A 14062-nucleotide genomic window follows, 5' to 3' on the forward strand; every position below is an offset into this window, starting at 1 on the left:
GAATATAGAAGATAAGAGTGACTCCCTCTCAACCAGTTTTTTCAGACCTAACTATTTATTTCTTAAAAAGCAACACTATTGAGAGTAATTTTTATGTTTGGAACCTGACAGTATAGTGCAGCAAATTTCATCCTTGTGTCCAAAAATTCCGTCTGCTGCCATGGGAATTGTTAATATACCATGTTATCCAATGTCAGCAGTAGTAAAGAAAGGACCACACAGAGTCAATCCTTATTTTAAAATTTCAGTCTCTAGAGATTTAAACTCTGACAGACATCTTGGAAAAATAAGCTCTCCCTGAGCATGTTGAGCACGCAACAGGTTCTCCTCATCCTGACACCTTGGACCTTCTGTAACGCATGCAATTATCATCAGAGATTTACTCCTCCAAGCAACACAAATGGATTTTTCTTTTTCTCACTTATTGTTTGCTTGATTGTTTTTTAAGTTTTATTTATCCACTGATACATGACTGCAATTATAGAGCATGTCAATTAGATTGCAGTTCCTTTTTAATAGGGACATATTCCTTTTGTAATATTTCAGATTGTCTAAGGTCAGAAGCTGCCCTTATTTTAGCCTAGAGGGTCCTCTATGTAGAAGATCTTGCTCTTTAAAAAGGTCACGTTAATGTATGGTTATAGATTTATTTATGGTTATTTATTTATTTATTCTTAAGAATTTTAGCTTACAAGATTAGCTTACAAAGAACAAAAATTAAGACAAGTATGTAATCCAAGGTACTTCAAGAAAACAGATAATTAGCATAATGGTAGGGAAACGTCATATTTTTAAAATGGAATGTTCTGTAATTGTTAAGAGTAGATAAGATATTAAGTGCAAAAACAGTAGAATTTCTGATTCATAATGATTTAGTTCACTTTATTTCACTGCCTTGGGTCCTATAAAATAGCATCACATGTTGCTCAAATGGACCATTTTAAGATAATTACATTTTGGGAGAACCCTTGGCAAAACAAGCATTGTAAACCATTGCTAAGTCCTCAGGAAGGTCAAAAACACTGATGAAGATATGATTTTTGCCTGAGCTCCAGTTTCTGTCTTAACTGCACACAGATGTAGAGAGATTTAGTCTTCAGATTCACCCTTTCTTTTCTCAGCTTCTCCCCAACATTTGTTTCAGAAGATCATCTTGAATGAGCTAGCATCAAAAATCATTCTTGTTTTTTCTGTCTTATGTTGACTTCCATCAGTCCACAGACTTTAGTGTAGTTCTAGGCCTTAGTATCTTTTCTAATCCATGCATTTGACATTTCTCCTCTGTTCTCCAGTCTCATCCCTATCTAAAGAGATGCTCCCAATTTCCATTGATAATTTGATTGTGTCTTCTTATAGAATAACTTATCTTGCTTAGGTTTTCCTCTGTGATATTCTTCCTCATTTAGTTGGCTGTGTTGTAAACACTGAAATTAATTATGAAACAATATTTATCTCTGAATCTCCCCCATCTACTTGATGTCAATATTTATAAAACACTCCACTCATTCTTTTATATATCCAAACATAACGGGGTAAAAAAAAAGTCCAAACCAAAGAAAGTCCAGAGTTTACAACATTTACTTGAGTTATAAATGAGTATTAATTGTCATTGATAGTATTTTTTTTCATTTAAATTTCACAATACAATCTGAATGAAGAAGCAAGCAAGGTATAAACAAAGGAGAGTAGTACAACTCTTAATTCTGATAGCTAAGGGAAAGTAAAAACAAAATATACATCAGTTTCTTCATTTAACTGTGGACTGTTACTCCATAATGTTTTGCTCAGTTCTGTGGATGTAGAAATATATCATGTCTACATTCAGTGTTTCTTCTTCCATCATGGGGTTTGTGTCCAGCCTTGAAAAGAAATTAAATATGGGAATGTAATCAAAAATTGAAAAGGGAACAGACAAATCTTTGGCCCCCAGTTCCACATACCTCTTTTACCATGAGCTCATATAATCAGACATTGCTTTTGCTGCCTCCCTGCATTGCAACAGGCTACAGGTGACCCTTCATGGAGGTGAAGACCCTACAGACTCTGGAGAACTCTACAGAAATCTAGTACAAGACAGTTCTTTGTTTCCTTCCAAAAATAAAAAAGAGAGTAAAATGAGAAAGTTCTTTCTGAAAGACTTAAAAACATAAACCAAATAACTTCAAAATTAAGAATAAGTACTACAATTAATTATAATTTGTAAAATTGTGTGTATGACAAAACTGTGATGTCAGCACAATAACTTAGTGGTACCAACACAGCTTACACGCTTATGAAAGTCACTTCCTCAGATATAAGAATTTATTAGGGGCTTTAAAGTAATTGAAAACAGATATGCACATGCCCATATAGCCACAAACATGCATGCACATGCATATAGCCATTCCCTTCACTTACCTGTCTATTCCTGTTTTCTGAAGAAACACTGGCTTACATCTTGTCATGGGAGGAAGAAAACAAAACATTTACAGGTGACGTGAGTCCTAAGTGACTTATTAGCAATGACAGCAGTATGTGTAAAGAACACTATTGTAAGCCTGCAAACGAGTTTAGTTCAGCTGTTAGTGGAGTAAAAAGGAAAGAGGGAGGCTGCAGCTCAGTGGCCTGCCAAATACAAGGCACATGTACAACTAGCAAAAAGGAGCCAAGCATGGTTGACCTACTTTATATCTGATCTGCTTTAATGCTCTCTTATATCCAGTTCTTGAAAGCATTAATAGTTTTCAGGGCCCTGAGTGCCTTCCCTACAGCCCCCAGGGTTCAGCTGCTTGAACTCAGTGAAAACTTTGATGATGCTTTTCTCTGCCTATGAGAAATCCCAGCAGTGACTTAACCCACTGCACCTGGGAGAGGCTTTTAACCCTAGGCTCTCACCCTTGATATTCCTCTGGTATCCCAGTCCTGTGCCTCCTTGACTCTGACCCAGAGCCCAGCTTGCAGGTGGCTTTGTGACTTTTTAGCTTGATGTTGGACTTGCCTCATCACTAGGGATCTACCTGATGTTCTGGACTCTTGGCTGAACTAAATGATCACTGCAAAATTCCTTCCCTGTGTCTATCCCACGTGTCCCCTGCACTGCTGCCACTGCCTGCCACCCCATCATCTACCCTGGCAAAAGCTGCCTGCTCTTGCTGCATCCTGGCAGCTGTAATAGCTGATTAGCAAGTGCAATCACTTAGAGAACATAAATGTCCTATAAATGCCAGGTGGAAGGTTAATAATAAATAAGCACAATAAAAATAACCCTGTCTAATATATGGAGAGAACTATATGACTTGAACTCCTCTGTGCCTACTCTGTAATGGGTGGCTGCCTGGTCAGCAAGAAGGAGGTTGGAGTGGTTTCACCTGATTTTGCTTCTACTTGTTGTACTGCCTAAACAAAGAAGCCTGAGTGATGGGGCTAGCACAGAAGTGATCTGGAGTCCCTGAAAGAGATTAGAAGGACCCCAGAATCATTTGCCATTGCCCAGTCTGTGAACAGCTGAGCTCTGGAACAGTTAGCAAACAGAGGTCCTTGCAAGTTGCTGAAAGGAGCAGCAACAGCTTTTATATTAGAAAGGCCATATGCTTCTATGCATGGCACATTCTGCATCATGCATTTATCTAACATTCAGAAAAAAAACTGAGATTTTGGCAATTCCAACACTTGGAGTGTTGAAGAGCTTGTGATTAGAGAAATTAAATTAATTTTAAATGAAAAATCTTTCTTTTGGAAAAAAAAAGGGAAAAGAAAAAAAAAGAAAAAAAAAGGAATGTGTAAGTGTAGGACACTCAGTGGCTGAATTGTCTCATTATGGCTTGATCCAGCTGTATACAACTATTTGATTCTCAGGGAATTCCCTGCATTCTCTGGACTCAAAGACTTTCAACTTGACAGTCTTCTGCCAGCACACTGACCTGAGTTGTGTAGCCTGAATCTGGGCATTGGTCTTCATTTAGCTGAGATCACTGCCTGCGATCTCCACTGTTACAAAGTCACAGCGAGGAGTTCAGCGAGAGTGACAATCAACACTATGTTCAGTCTAAAAAAATAGAAAGTATGAAAGAATTCTCATAATGGGAAAAGAGTAGAGAAATCTAGATAGGTGAAGCCTAAAGGGAAGGCTTTTTAGTTGCTATATTGTGTTCAGAGCCACTTTTTGGGAGAGAAGAGAATTTTTTCTGCTTTTGGACAATGTTACAACGCTGAGTTATTAAAAAGAAAATGTAATCATTCTCATGGTAGTGATTCTGCCTAGCAGGCTGACAGGTTGAGTACACACATATAATACAGTCTCTGAAAAACAATCCATCTGATGTCAGGTCACATGAATGAGTCATGACTTCTTATCAGTGTGTCTGAATATTTATAGAAGAAAAAAAGGTTTGTGCTATATGGTACTGTGGTCTATGTAATATAAGCTTATGAACCTAATAGACAGCCTAATACTCTCATTACTGTACATATCTAATTTTACACACCATGTAGATATTATGTTATACATTAAAAGATAACATTCTATTGCCTTGCTTTAGATACAAGTTTTGTTGTAGCCTGTAACAGATCTGTAGGAAATCTGAATGTCACTTTCTTTACTCCAGCAGTAATCATAAATTATTTCATGTCAAATATCTTGAGTGTCCTCTGTGGGTTTCATTTCATTATTTGGCTGTGTATATACCTGCTGCAAAAGCAGTGTTCAGTTACCTGGGGTCATTTTCATTCATAGGTATTTCATAGACCTGTCACTTATAAATACCTAGGGTCCTTGTATGCTCAAGCATAAACTGTTCATTATAGCTTCAATCATTTCCCACTTACTGAAGTCAATAAAACACTTTTTAAAAAATATTTTCTAACAAAAAAGTACACCACTTAAACTTATTTATAATCTCTTTTTAAACATTCGAATAAGCACTCAGTGCCTGAATTAAATATAGCTCTTGTAAAGCTTCAGAGACTTTCAGACGTCTTCATATGAAAACCATAAAATTCTTAGTTCAATTTTATTTATGCAGAAGCTCCCTATACTTGCCTTTGAGATTTTAAATCATAATTTACTAAATTATGTTCAGAAAGAGCCACTCAAAGAGAAGATTAAAGAAATCATCTCTATCAAAAATTCCACCAGATCTTGCCATTTTTCCAGTGCTAAAAGAAAATAAATTCTGAAAATCAAATAGGCTGAGAAAAATATTTTTTCGACTAAGGGGAGAGATGTTCAGTTCTTGTTTGTGAAACCTATCCAAAATTCTCAGATGTTATATCACTGTTCCAGGATTTTATTTGCTTTAAAAATAAAAAGAAAACCTGCCCCTTCAAGCAAAAGATCATTTAAGTAGAAAAATCTATGAACAGCTCTATGTGTTAAGCTTTAGACATACTGACTACAAGATATCTTAAAACACACACTCTTGTGGAATTTCCACAAACGTCTAAACAGATTATTTAAAAAGAAATAAAAATCCCCTTATTTTTATATTATAGTCATGTCTTCCTCTGGCTTAAGATAAACATTTCATGTTATACAGGTCTTATCCATGACCAGCTGCTGATTACAGCTTATTCAACATCCCCATGCATATCATTAACCTTTTTCTCACATAAGGTGTTATCTGCAACATAAAACTTCAGGATTGATATTTTTCTTTTATTTTTCTTTTTGTTTTATACAGAATGACCATGGCTAAGACACATGATCATTTATGACTTCAAAGATTCACCTGGTAAATAATTTTGTTGTTATAAGAACTATTTTAGGACATCTCATTCCTTCCACAGTAACAGAATTTTCTTATCTGTTAACATCTTCTTTCTTACTACTATAAACAAGACGCTTATCTTCTTCAAATGTCAAACTTAATGCTGCCTCAATGCATCTGTCCAGACCCTGTGTTTGGATGGGAAACAATAAATTAAAGTCTGGATTTCTAAACACCATTTTTAGCATAATTTTCTTTCATCTGTGAAAGCCATTTCATAGCTCATTGCATGGTATTTTATTTTCTTGGCTTTAGGGGATTTCCATGGAGATTTTAATTTTAGAAAATAGAAAATGTGTGTGTAAAATTGAACACATTTTTTGTATTATTATATGAATCATAAGGAAGACTTTGTATCTTAACTTTTTTTGTGATGGGGGTCAGTCACAGACTGCCATAATTCCACTTGATCATGGCCCATCACAGCTCACATACTGATTTTCTTCCAGTTCAGGTGATATTTTTCTAGATGTTTAGTTTGCCATTGACTCTACAGAATTAACAGGCAGATGCTCATTATATTTTTTTCAAGGCTTTATGCAATATGATAACAAAAGAGATTGTTGCAAAGTCTTTAACACCTACTGCAAAAGTAAAAAATGGTATAACCTCTTACAGGTTCCTAGAAATCCAAATAGAATTATTTGTAAAGGAGTTGAGAGGAGGGAAAAATTCTGTTTAAAGACAACTAATGTGGGGAAAAAAAGTCTGTAAACCACAGAGACTGTGTCTACTATATGTCTAGCAGCAACTGCTAAAAGGTGAAAAATTTGTTTATGTTCGTAGTCAAGATATCAGATGTGCTTGTCTGACAAAATGTGTGTGTTCCACTTTCAGGCTTGGTCTCCCTCACTGACGTGAAATAAAATGAAATATGACTACTATTTTTTGAGAATGTCTCAAGACATTTCTTAACTCTGTGTGTTATAATTTGAAAAACTTTGGCATGTTTTTTTTAATTTTCCTCTATTATTTTACTTTGCCTGCATCTCTTCTGTGTTCTGTATCTCATTGTGTCCACATTTTTATTGTAAAAGCAGGAACCACCATCAAATTAAGATCCTAGAAAACAAGTTCACCTTAGTGAAGTCTGTCTGAGCAAGGTGGGTGTATTTGGAACACAGATTAAGAGTGTGGGTCAAAATAAAGTAAAACCTGAAATGATTAAATTAATACTGTTAGATTAATATCTGTAGTTTGAACAGAAAGACTGAACATTAATAATAATGAACGCATTTTCCTCTAGCGCTGAATACTATGAAACAGTAGAATTGTATATGTGCAGGACAAAGAATATATCATTGAAGGTATAAATTATTAAATTCTCTTTCACTGGCACGAGGTCATTAGTTATTACTGGGCATGCAAAGGAAACGAGTACGTTTAAACATCTGTGAATCCTCACATACCTATATGCACAAATAGGCGCATTCCAATCTCTAGTCACAGCCTTCTCTCTGACTTCTGAATCCCTGAGTTTGCCTCTAGGACCATTTGAATCCTTCTTTGTGCTCTCTTCTAGTCAAAAGCATACATTGTTTTCTGCAGGAAGGACCTTTACCATTCAAATTCATGGTATAACAATGATATTTTAGATGACTCCCATCACTAGCAAAAGAAACAGTTCCCTTGTTCTAAGAACAAGAACTGAAGCTACTTTCAGACTCTTCTGAAGTAAACAGAAAGACCAAGAAATCTTCTAAGTCTTACAGAGATGTCCCTGCAGTACTGGAGAGTCTTAGAAAATTAGGTAGGAAAATGCATTTGTTCTGTTTAGCTCCCTCTCAAAGGTGGTGCTTTCTCCAACTTCTCCTTTGATTGTAAACTACAACAAATGAACAGTTCTGGTGTATATGGTGTTGTTCACCCTACACATTTATACCTGTACAGAAAGAAAATTCAAGGATATCACATCAATAGGAATTGATTTGCAATTTAGCAAGCAAATAACATTTTTTTAATTCCTAATTAGAATTGTTTGAAATTGAAACTTCAGTTACTTCTGTTCTCCAGTGTTTTAGATCTCAGTTAAGAGCTTGATTCTGACTATTCCTTGCTCCTTGACTGATAATCTTCACTAGGTAGTGTTAAGGCCAGAGGAACAGCAATTTCTTTGCAGCTTTGTATCAAGTTCAATTTATATAGACCACATTAGGATTGTGATGGTCTTTTTGAGTGCATTACTACTGTGACGGTCTTCCAGATTGTGTTATCATGTATGCAATGCTGAACAAAATAAAAGAGGATAAGGTAACAGATAGAGACCTAAAATATCAATAATTTTTGCTGGTAGAGGGGTTATTTTGGACTTATTATTGTTGGGTGGATTATTGTTGTTATTACTATTATTATTATTATTTCCTTTAAAATATATTAGTTTTCATATTATGACTTTATATCAGTAATTAAGAAGTCTAAAGAAAAAAAGCCACAACGAAGACATCTATTGGATGCTGGTGGCCATACTATGTTCAGAATTTATTTAATATATATATGTTAGACCTAGGCACCAGAATTAAATATTCCACTTGAAAGTTGCATTATCTTAAACACCAGATTAAAGGAGCAGATATTTCTGGATTCGTATACTATTGAGAGGATCATTTCATTCCTGTCACTTCTTGCTACTTTGTATGTTGCTACAACAATGTGGAACCTGATTTAGGAAAGGTTGTTCAACACTGTTCAGAAAAATATCTCACTAGAAGACAGTCTGAATTGAAAAATAGGCTTAGATTTCTCCTGTAGGGACGGCTGTTTACTAGCTGAACTTCATAAATCTCTGCTCTTTTTATGGGTTTCTAGCCATGCTCCACCCTAATAATTGGTTTCTAAGTAAAACTGATCAGGAGTTTATATTACAACTGTTCCTGAAGACTGTTTTCAGGAAGAAAACTCTGTATTTCCTCTTCCTATAGTTTCTTATCTATGCAAGAAAATTTGTGTTTTCGGGAAATGGTTGTAATTTGTCTCTCAACTGACTGCAATTACCTGAAGTTTGACGGTATCTCTTAAACCAGAAGACTGCAATTATTTATTTTGACATTATCCCTCTTGTTCTGCTAAATATATCATCTTTTATCATATGTTCTCGTTAATATTTTCCTCACAGAAAGCAACCTGCATATATAAGTGTATTTTCTTTCTTTGATGCTTGAAGCTGGGTTTTATATATATTGAAACTGGTGAGAGTACTGACTGCCTGTCACTGAGGCTAAAACCAGAGAGGAAAGCTTATAGAAACCATGGCTAACTTTGAAATGCTGAATGCTATCTGCTGAAACTGTTCCTGTGTGCAAAACTAATGACATAAGAACAAAGGACACACATTGATAGACAGGCTGGATATGAGCACATGTGGATTTGAATAATATCCTGAGAAAATACCTTTGGGATGAATACCGGCATGAACGTGTCTTGGAATCTGAGCAAAGAAATAGTCTCCAGATGTTTGATTCTTCTTATGTAAAAAGAAACAGGATTGTGTTGATATTTTTTGAAATAGTATCAAAAGCCTACCTACTTTTAGTAATTTCTTCCCAAAATAGAAGCAATGGAAAGAACCAGAGGTGAAGATTATCCCTTGAATGTAGACATAAGAATTCTTGAGGATAAATCCTATTATTCTTGCTCCAAGGGTTTGTTGGTTTTGGGGTTTAGTTTTTTGTCTTTGGTTTGGTTTGTTTGTTTGTTCCTTTGTTTGGGTTTTTTCATATGGATTATTTTTAACTTTTTTTAGTAGCTAACTCCATTTACCAAAGGCACATTTAAGTACTTATTAAAAGCAGATTTGCAGAAAATATAGTGAAAACAGATTACCAATGTCCTCATGATCACTACAGAAGTCTAAAGGAACTGCAAGTGAAAGGTGTCTATCAGTTTTTAGTGTACCTTCCACCTCAAAGACTGATGTTTTGTCCAAGATCAAAACAGTAAAAAAGGATGAAAGCTACAAGGCACACATAATAGGCATGAGGATAAAACAAACTATTGCAATTTTAACTACGGTCTTATATTTATAATGCTCTGAATCTGAAACAAGTGAACTTAGACTCTGTATTTCAGAATAAAGCTCCATAAGGCAATGCCAAAATCCTATTTCTGATTATGCAAACAGATTGACAGCTTTTTATGATACAGAAATAATTTTAGAAAGTGTTTCTTGTGTATGCTTGACTATTCTGGGCATCCAGTATCTGTTGGACTGATTTGAGCTGCAAATCTGACAATTTTAAAGTGCGTACAACTGACTTGGAAATTATGGATGCCTCTCAGATGCCTTGTTGTTATTCTTTAGGTAGTTTAACTTTATGGATATATTTTTTTTGCTACCTCAAAAAACAAAAAACAAACAACAAAAAACAAAACCCAGAGAAGTGTAAGGATTTTGTAGCAAGCATTCAGAAGTTAACAGAATATTTAAGAGCAGGAAAAAAATATCTCCTATTAGAAACAAGTTCAAGTCAGATAACTGAACAACAGGAAAAGATTACTGATTTCTTTGGGTATGTGTTTTGCCTCTGTGCTATTTAAGAGCACCATAGTATATCCCAGACTTACAACAGAAAAATCTTCCGGAATAACATTTTTCAATTTTAACAATAGATTGTAAAACATAGGCCACATTTGGCATGAAAAAAAAAAAAAAATTTAAGTAGAATTATTGTGTCAGTCTACTATCTAACTAATTTCATCCAAAACTTTCTGTCTAGACTATGATGAATGAACTGTAAGGGAGGCATTAAGGACATTACAGGTGCCAGCTTGCATTTTGAAAGGCAGGAGTTTCAGTCTGCCATATCAGAAATGGGACTAGTTATTGCATATATTTTTAAAAATACGATATCAGAACAGAAAAGCCCAATGTAGATGTATTAATAAATATTTAATAGCTGAAGTTTGTCATGGTTATATGGACATAGGAGTGGCCAGCAAGACTTGTTCACCGTTTATATTCTGATATGTCCAGTGCTTAAGTGGAGAGTGGAGTCTATGGTGGCCTGAATGAAGTAACACCATTGCTAAGTGCTGTTGAGCTGGTCATGCTAGAGACTTGGGATGAACCAGAGTTCAAGACAGGAAAGTCTTGGACTTTGACACTATGGACATTGACAATTCATTCCTCTCCATTCCTCTATCAGCAGAGTGAAGGCTACAGTTTGACTTTACCTGGAAGGGGGTGGTGGTGGTGCAGTACACCTGGAACTGACTGTCCCAGGGATGGAAATACAGCCCCACTACTTGCCATGGACTATCCAGACTACACTGGGAAAAAGTGAGGCTGTGGAAGACTTTCATTATGTACATAACATCATTGTATGAGGGAACACAGCAGAGGAAGGAAATTCTTTTTTTGAGAAAAGAGAGAAGGTAATCCACATCCTCCTGAAAGCTATTCTGTCATAAAGAAAAAGTAAAGGTAAGGTTAAGGGATCTGCCCAGAAAATTTCGTTTTTAGCAGCAAAATGACAAGGTGGATGTCATCAGATTCCAGTGGATGCGGTTAACAAAATAACAGCTATGTTCCCGCCAACCACAAGAAGGAAACACTAGCTTTCCTAGGCACCATGGGGTTTTGGAGAATGCATATCCCAGAGAACAGACAGATTGTAAGCCTTCTCTATCTTAAGAAACAGAAGAGAAATTATTTCAAGTGGGGTCCCAGAAAACAACAAGCCTTTGAACAAATTAAACAGGAGATTGCCCATGAAGTAGCTTTGGGCAAGTCAGAACATGATGTGATGGAAGGCACTCTACACGGGAGCAGGGGAGAATGCAAAAAGTACCCAGGGAGACTTGAGGAGAGCCACTGGGGTACTGGAGTTTGGGATACAAAGGATATGAGGCCTGTTAAACACCAACTGAAAAAGAGTTCTTATCACCTTATGAAGGAATTTGAGCTGCTTCAGAAGCAATTGGCATGAAAGCAAAGTTTGTCCAGGCACCTTGACTGTCAGGGGAAAGTCCCTTATACACATCATGTCATCATGTCATGTGGAGAAAGTGGATCCCTCTGATCACACAGTGAGCTCAAATAGGGATTCACAATCACCCAGGGCTCTTAGAGATCATCACAAATTGACCTGCAGGTGAGAATTTTGTAGTACCATCAAAAGAGGATGAGGAGCGAGGAGACACCACCATATAATCAGATGCTTGAAAATGAAAAGCAGCATGACAGTTACTGACAGTTCCTGCTATATCATAGGGACAAATCAAAAATTAAGAGCTACTTTATGGAGTCCTACATGATGAGTCTCAGGAGCTGTTGGGGCACAAGGGGAATCAAGTCAGGTCACAGCTGGCTTTAGATATCAGTGAATGAGAAAAATGGCCAACACTTTACCTCTACACTGACTCGTGGATGGTAGCAAATGCTCTCTGGGTTTGTCCAGACTGATGGAAGAAGGCCAGTTGGCAGCACAGAAGAAAAAGCCATCTGGGCTGTTGAATTGTGGCAAGACATCCCTGCCTGGATAGAGAAGTTGACTGGGAAAGTACATAATGTAGAAGCACATGTACATTGTCCAAGAGTTGGGCTCCTGAAGAGCACTGCAACAATGGACAGGTGGATCAAGCTGCCAAGATTAAAGTGTCTCAGATGGATCTGGACTGGCAACATGAGGGTAAGTTATTTCTGGCTCAGTGGGCCCATGATTTCTCAGATCTTCAGGGAAGAGATGCTATATACAGATGGGCTCATGACTGAGGGATGCATTTGACCATGAACACTATCTCCCAGATTATTCATAAGTGTGAAACCTGTGTTGCAATCAAGCATGTGGGTGAAGACCCTTTGATATGTGGGACAGTGGTCAAAACAAATATGGGGAAGCCTGCCAGATTGATTACATCACACTCCTGCAAACCTGCCAAGGCAAGTGTTACATGCTGACAATGGTGGATGGCAGGAGACCATGTGTGTCACACCACTACCTCTAACACCAGCCTGGGCCTTGAAAAGCAAATCCAGCACCAAAAAAAACCCCAAAGTTGGACAATGGGACCCATTTCAAAAACAGACTCATAGATATCTGGTTCAAAGAGCATAGTATTGAGTGGGTGTATCATATTCCCAATCATATTCACCTGGCACTGGGAAAGTAGAATGGTGCAATGGACCATTAGAAAGTACGTTGAAAGCAATGGGTTCTTCAGCCATTGGAATATAAATTTAGTGAATTGGGATCTACATTTACTGGTTAGTTCACACTAGACGTTCTACCAATCAAATGGGACCTGCCCAATCAAAACCCCTCTGCACCACGGAAGGAGATAAAGTCCCTATGGCACATACTAGAAGAGTGTTAGGATGACAGTTTAGATTAGTCTTGGCTAAAGCAAGGGCAAACTCATCCATGGCACTGGTTTTACTCAAGGACTGGGGTGCACTTGGTGGGTAATACAGAGGGACAGGGAAACATGATGCATAACTCATGGGAATTTGATTTTTGGTTGAGAACAGCCTGAAATAATTAATTGAATATGTTATATCAGTTACTAAATAACACTGCCATTGTATGTCATCAATATCATGGACAATTAGTATGGACTGCTCCAGTTACACCAGTCGTGGACTAAATGAATTCAACAAATATCTTGGGTGGATTGCCAGTAACTATTGAAAAAACACTTGTGCTTGTGTATAAATATATGTCTCTGCATCTATATCTATCTATCTATATCTATATATCTATATCTATATCTATATCTATATCTATATCTATATCTATATCTATATCTATATCTATATCTATATCTATATCTAATCTATATCTACATCTATATCTATATCTATATCTATATCTATATCTATATCTATATCTATATCTATATCTATATCTATATCTATATCTATCTATATCTATATCTATATCTATATCTATATCTATATCTATCTATATCATCTATATCATCTATATCATCTATATCTATATCTATCTATAATTATCTATATCATCTATATCATCTATATCTATCTATATCTATCTATATCTATATCTATATCTATAATTATATAATCTATAATTATATAATCTATATCTATATCTATATCTATATCTATATCTATATCTATATATATGTGTGTGTGTGTGAGTTTGTGTAGTTGAATGGTATAAGAGCTGGGCATGACCTTGATGGTAGAAAAAGGAGTGGATAATATCATGGTTATAGAGAAAAAGAGTGGAGTTTCTAGCACTGTTTAATTTCATACTATCCACATCATGGCAGGGGCATGGTTTAAGCAGGAAGAAGATGGAGTTGGAAGCAGAAGGGGCACTGTCTTTCAGGGCTTAAGGGATGGGGTTTTCAGGTTT

General features: G+C 36.3%; 1 long non-coding RNA gene across 1 annotated transcript; it reads right to left on the reverse strand.

The window, feature by feature from the left end:
* Positions 1–633: 633 nt before the first annotated feature.
* Positions 634–12311, reverse strand: LOC121469675 (uncharacterized). Its single transcript, XR_005979797.2, has 2 exons — positions 1941–12311; positions 634–1859 (listed from the first exon to the last, which is right to left on the reverse strand). It is a non-coding gene; the product is annotated as an uncharacterized lncRNA (long non-coding RNA).
* Positions 12312–14062: the final 1751 nt, after the last annotated feature.

Source organism: Taeniopygia guttata, chromosome 3 (assembly GCF_048771995.1).
Source record: "Taeniopygia guttata chromosome 3, bTaeGut7.mat, whole genome shotgun sequence".
In the NCBI taxonomy this organism is placed as follows: domain Eukaryota; kingdom Metazoa; phylum Chordata; class Aves; order Passeriformes; family Estrildidae; genus Taeniopygia; species Taeniopygia guttata.